The sequence below is a fragment of the Primulina tabacum genome, chromosome 10 (assembly GCF_025594145.1).
Source record: "Primulina tabacum isolate GXHZ01 chromosome 10, ASM2559414v2, whole genome shotgun sequence".
Classification (NCBI taxonomy): domain Eukaryota; kingdom Viridiplantae; phylum Streptophyta; class Magnoliopsida; order Lamiales; family Gesneriaceae; genus Primulina; species Primulina tabacum.
Window position 1 is genome coordinate 38,098,181 of NC_134559.1, and position 6,000 is coordinate 38,104,180.

A 6,000-nucleotide genomic window follows, 5' to 3' on the forward strand; every position below is an offset into this window, starting at 1 on the left:
CGCCCGCTCCACACGTACTCGAGGGATATAAGAATAAACATCTCACTCAATGTCGTGTGCGAACATACCAGCAATAATGCACCGGATCCCAACAGAACTTCCGAAGTTAAGCGTGCTTGGGCGAGAGCAGTACTAGGAAGGGTGACCCCTGGAAGTCCTCGTGTTGCACACTTTTTCGTGTTTTTCTATTTTTGATTACTTGTTGACAAACGATTTTCGGCTCAAATCATCTGAATCTCGATCGGGACCAGATAAGACATGTGAAATGAAAGTAGCTCGGGCACTGCCGGATTTGGACAAAATTGTAGGCTAATTTGATTGTAAACGGGCAAACGGACGAGACTCATTACTACGCAATGAGCTGACGAGATTTTAGCCGAATTCCTTCTCTAAGACCCTCTAATTTGCGATTTACCGCTTCTGTTAAGCTTTCGTTTCCTCGAGAAATCCGCTTAGGAAGTTCGAAATTCGATTCCAGTTCCATTTTATCGTGATCCCAGGCATAATAATAGCTTTACATCGTTATTTAACCCTAGGTTGTCCTCGTGTTTCACCCCTTTTCGTGTTTTTCTATTTTTGATTACTTGTTGACAGACGATTTTCGGCTCAAATCATCTGAATCTCGATCGGGACCAGATAAAACATGTGAAATGAAAGTAGCTCGGGCACTGCCGGATTTTGGACAAAATTGTGGGCTAATTTGATTGTAAACGAGCAAACGGACGAGATTCATTACTACGCAATGTGCTGACGAGATTTCAGCCGAATTCCTTCTCTAAGAGCCTCTAATTTGCGATTTACCGCTTCTGTTAAGCTTTCGTTTCCTTGAGAAATCCGCTTAGGAAGTTCGAAATTCGATTCCGGTTCCATTATATCGTATCCCAGGCATAATAATAGCTTTACATTCGTTATTTCCTTCTTCTTATTTTTTTTTCTATTTTCTGGGAACGTTTATCGATTTTTGTTGTCGTGAGCCGGTTCTGTGCGGAAGGGTATGACGCAGATTACTCCGGAGACGGTTAACTCATTAAAAACAATTATTTCGACTGTTTTATCCATAATTTACGTGAACGATCGCGACACTAGGTCTTCCCAGGGAGGTCACCCATCCTACCTCTGCCATCGCGCCAGAACGCTTAACTTCATGGTTATGATTGGGCGAGAGCAGTGCCGCGTGTTGTCCATCGCCGCCCGCTCCACACGTACTCGAGGGATATAAGAATAAATATCCCACTCAATGTCGGGTGCGATCATACCAGCACTAATGCACCGGATCTCATAAGAACTCCGAAGTTAAGGGTTCTTGGGCTAGAGCAGTACTAGGTGGGTGACCCCCTGGGAAGTCCTCGTGTTGCACCCTTTTTCGTGTTTTTCTATTTTTGATTACTTGTTGACAGACGATTTTCGGCTCAAATCATCTGAATCTCGATCGGGACAAGATAAGACATGTGAAATGAAAGTAGCTCGGGCACTGCCGGATTTGGACAAAATTGTAGGCTAATTTGATTGTAAACGGGCAAACGGACGAGACTTATTTCTACGCAATGAGCTGACGAGATTTTAGCCGAATTCCTTCTCTAAAACCCTCTAATTTGCGATTTACCGCTTCTGTTAAGCTTTCGTTTCCTCGAGAAATCCGCTTAGGAAGTTCGAAATTCGATTCCGGTTCCATTTTATCGTATCCCAGGCATAATAATAGCATTACATTCTTTATTTCCTTCTTCTTAATTTTTTTTCTATTTTCTGGGAACATTTATCGATTTTTGTTGTTCTGAGCCGGTTCTGTGCGGAAGGGTATGACGCAGATTACTCCGGAGACGGTTAACTCATTAAAAACAATTATTTCGACTGTTTATCCATATTTCCGTAAACGGTCGCGACACGAGGTCTTCCCAGGGAGGTCACCCATCCTAGCTCTGCCATCGTGCCAGAACGCTTAACTTCATGGTTATGATTGAGCGAGAGCAGTGCCGCGTGTTGTCCATCGCGCCCGCTCCACACGTACTCGAGGGATATAAGAATAAACATCCCACTCAATGTCGGGTGCGATCATACCAGCACTAATGCACCGGATCCCATCAGAACTCCGAAGTTAAGGTTCTTGGGCGAGAGCAGTACTAGGGTGGGTGACCCCCTGGAAGTCCTCGTGTTGCACCCCTTTTCGTGTTTTTCTATTTTTGATTACTTGTTGACAGACGATTTTCGGCTCAAATCATCTGAATCTCGATCGGGAACCAGATAAGACATGTGAAATGAAAGTAGCTCGGGCACTGCAGGATTTGGACAAAATTGTAGGCTAATTTGATTGTAAACGGGCAAACGGACGAGACTCATTACTACGCAATGAGCTGACGAGATTTTAGCCGAATTCCTTCTCTAAGACCCTCTAATTTGCGATTTACCGCTTCTGTTAAGCTTTCGTTTCCTCGAGAAATCCGCTTAGGAAGTTCGAAATTCGATTCCGGTTCATTTTATCGTATCCCAGGCATAATAATAGCTTTACATTCGTTATTTCCTTCTTCTTATTTTTTTTTCTATTTTCTGGGAACATTTATCGATTTTTTGTGTCGTGAGCCGGTTCTGTGCGGAAAGGGTATGACGCAGATTACTCCGGAGACGGTTAACTCATTAAAAACAATTATTTTCGACTGTTTATCCATAATTTACGTAAACGGTCGCGACACTAGGTCTTCCCAGGGAGGTCACCCATCCTAGCTCTGCCATCGCGCCAGAACGCTTAACTTCATGGTTATGATTGGGCGAGAGCAGTGCGCGTGTTGTCCATCGCCGCCTTGCTCCACACGTACTCGAGGGATATAAGAATAAAACTCCCACTCAATGTCAGGTGCGATCATACCAGCACTAATGCCATGGATCCCATTCAGAACTCCGAAGTGAAGCGTGCTTGGGCCAGAGCAGCGTAGCTAGGATCGGTGACCTCCTGGGAAGTCCTCGTGTTGCACCCCCTTTTCTGTTTTTCTATTTTTGATTACTTTTTGACAGCTGATTTTCGGCTCAAATCATCTGAATCTCGATCGAGACCAGATAAGACATGTGAAATGAAAGTAGCTCGCGGCACTGCCGGATTTGGACAAAATTGTAGGCTAATTTGATTGTAAACGAGGCAAACACGAGACTCATTACTACGCAATGAGCTGACGAGATTTTAGCCGAATTCCTTCTCTAAGACCCTAATTTGCGATTTACCTCTCTCTTAAGCTTTCGTTTCCTCGAGAAATCTTAGGAAGTTCGAAATTCGATTCCGGTTCCATTTTATCGTATCCCAGCATAATAATAGCTTTACATTCGTTATTTCCTTCTTCTTATTTTTTTTTCTATTTTCTGGGAACATTTATCGATTTTTTTGTCGTGAGCCGGTTCTGTGCGGAAGGGTATGACGCAGATTACTCCGGAGACGGTTAACTCATTAAAACAATTATTTCGACTGTTTTTCCATAATTTACGTAAACGCGCGACACGAGGTCTTCCCAGGGAGGTCACCCATCCTAGCTCTGCCATCGCGCCAGAACGCTTAACTTCATGGTTATGATTGGGCGAGAGCAGTGCCGCGTGTTGTCCATCGCCGCCCGCTCCACACGTACTCGAGGGATATAAAAAAATCCCACTCAATGTCGGGTGCGATCATACCAGCACTAATGCACCGGATCCCATCAAACTCCGAAGTTAAGCGTGCTTGGGCGAGAGCAGTACTAGGATGGGTGACCTCCCGGGAAGTCCTCGGGTTGCACGCCTTTTCGTGTTTTTCTATTTTTGATTACTTGTTGACAGACGATTTTCGGCTCAAATCATCTGAATCTCGATCGGGACCAGATAAGACATGTGAAATGAAAGTAGCTCGGGTACTGCCGGATTTGGACAAAATTGTAGCCTAATTTGATTGTAAACGAGCAAACGGACGAGACTTATTCTACGCAATGAGCTGACGAGATTTTAGCCGAATTCCTTCTCTAAGACCCTCTAATTTGCGATTTACCGCTTCTGTTAAGCTTTCGTTTCCTCGAGAAATCCTCTTAGGAAGTTCGAAATTCGATTCCGGTTCCATTTTATCGTATCCCAGGCATAATAATAGCTTTACATTCGTTATTTCCTTCTTTTTATTTTTTTTTCTATTTTCTGGGAACATTTATCGATTTTTGTTGTCGTGAGCCGGTTCTGTGCGGAAGGGTATGACGCAGATTACTCCGGAGACGGTTAACTCATTAAAAACAATTATTTCGACTGTTTTATCCATAATTTACGTAAACGGTCGCGACACGAGGTCTTCCCAGGGAGGTCACCCATCCTAGCTCTGCCATCGCGCCAGAACGCTTAACTTCATGGTTATGATTGGGCGAGAGCAGTGCCGCGTGTTGTCCATCGCCGCCCGCTCCACACGTACTCGAGGGATATAAGAATAAACATCCCACTCAATGTCGGGTGCGATCATACCAGCACTAATGCACCGGATCCCATCAGAACTCCGAAGTTAAGCGTGCTTGGGCGAGAGCAGTACTAGGATGGGTGACCCCCTGGGAAGTCCTCGTGTTGCACCCTTTTCGTGTTTTTCTATTTTTGATTACTTGTTGACAGACGATTTTCGGCTCAAATCATCTGAATCTCGATCGGGACCAGATAAGACATGTGAAATGAAAGTAGCTCGGGCACTGCCGGATTTGGACAAAATTGTAGGCTAATTTGATTGTAAACGGGCAAACGGACGAGACTCATTACTACGCAATGAGCTGACGAGATTTTAGCCGAATTCCTTCTCTAAGACCCTCTAATTTGCGATTTACCGCTTCTGTTAAGCTTTCGTTTCCTCGAGAAATCCGCTTAGGAAGTTCGAAATTCGATTCCGGTTCCATTTTATCGTATCCCAGGCATAATAATAGCTTTACATTCGTTATTTCCTTCTTCTTATTTTTTTTCTATTTTCTGGGAACATTTATCGATTTTTTTGTCGTGAGCCGGTTCTGTGCGGAAGGGTATGACGCAGATTACTCCAGACGGTTAACTCATTAAAACAATTATTTCGACTGTTTTATCCATAATTTACGTAAACGGTCGCGACACGAGGTCTTCCCAGGGAGGTCACCCATCCTAGCTCTGCCATCGCGCCAGAACGCTTAACTTCATGGTTATGATTGGGCGAGAGCAGTGCCGCGTGTTGTCCATCGCCGCCCGCTCCACACGTACTCGAGGGATATAAGAATAAACATCCCACTCAATGTCGGGTGCGATCATACCAGCACTAATGCACCGGATCCCATCAGAACTCCGAAGTTAAGCGTGCTTGGCGAGAGCAGTACTAGGATGGTGACCCTGGGAAGTCCTCGTGTTGCACCCCTTTTCTGTTTTTCTATTTTTGATTACTTGTTGACAGACGATTTTCGGCTCAAATCATCTGAATCTCGATCGGACCAGATAAGACATGTGAAATGAAAGTAGCTCGGGCACTGCCGGATTTGGACAAAATTGTAGGCTAATTTGATTGTAAACGAAAAACGGACGAGACTTATTTCTACGCAATTTGCGATTTAACGCTTCTGTTAGCTTTCGTTTCCTCGAGAAATCCCTTAGGAAGTTCGAAATTCGATTCGGTTCCATTTTATCGTATCCCAGGCATAATAATAGCTTTACATTCGTTATTTCCTTCTTCTTATTTTTTTTCTATTTCTGGGAACATTTCGATTTTGTTGTCGTGAGCCGGTTCTGTGCGGAAGGGTATGACGCAGATTACTCCGAGACGGTTAACTCATTAAAAACAATTATTTCGACGTTTTATATCCATAATTTACGTAAACGATCGCGACACGAGGTCTTCCCAGGGAGGTCACCCATCCTAGCTCTGCCATCGCGCCAGAACGCTTAACTATGGTTATGATTGGGCAGAGCAGTGCCGCGTGTTGTCCATCGCCGCCCGCTCCACACTACTCGAGGGATATAAGAATAAACATCCCACTCAATGTCGGGTGCGATCATACAGCACTATGCAACCGG

The 6,000-nt window shown here is 44.5% G+C and overlaps 5 non-coding genes and 2 pseudogenes across 5 annotated transcripts; all 7 read left to right on the forward strand.

Annotated features, from left to right (window-relative positions):
• Positions 1–54: 54 nt before the first annotated feature.
• On the forward strand, positions 55–172 carry LOC142511652 (5S ribosomal RNA; annotated as a pseudogene).
• A 1,070-nt stretch (positions 173–1,242) lies between these two features.
• Positions 1,243–1,360, forward strand: LOC142506760 (5S ribosomal RNA). The gene has a single exon (XR_012805040.1). It is a non-coding gene; the product is annotated as a 5S ribosomal RNA (ribosomal RNA).
• Positions 1,361–2,041: 681 nt separating this feature from the next.
• LOC142506833 (5S ribosomal RNA) lies at positions 2,042–2,158 on the forward strand. Its single transcript, XR_012805109.1, has one exon. It is a non-coding gene; the product is annotated as a 5S ribosomal RNA (ribosomal RNA).
• A 685-nt stretch (positions 2,159–2,843) lies between these two features.
• On the forward strand, positions 2,844–2,966 carry LOC142512628 (5S ribosomal RNA; annotated as a pseudogene).
• A 668-nt stretch (positions 2,967–3,634) lies between these two features.
• Positions 3,635–3,752, forward strand: LOC142517326 (5S ribosomal RNA). Its single transcript, XR_012813078.1, has one exon. It is a non-coding gene; the product is annotated as a 5S ribosomal RNA (ribosomal RNA).
• Positions 3,753–4,435: 683 nt separating this feature from the next.
• Positions 4,436–4,554, forward strand: LOC142514799 (5S ribosomal RNA). Its single transcript, XR_012810676.1, has one exon. It is a non-coding gene; the product is annotated as a 5S ribosomal RNA (ribosomal RNA).
• A 678-nt stretch (positions 4,555–5,232) lies between these two features.
• On the forward strand, positions 5,233–5,347 carry LOC142508434 (5S ribosomal RNA). Its single transcript, XR_012806646.1, has one exon. It is a non-coding gene; the product is annotated as a 5S ribosomal RNA (ribosomal RNA).
• The last annotated feature ends 653 nt before the right edge of the window (positions 5,348–6,000 follow it).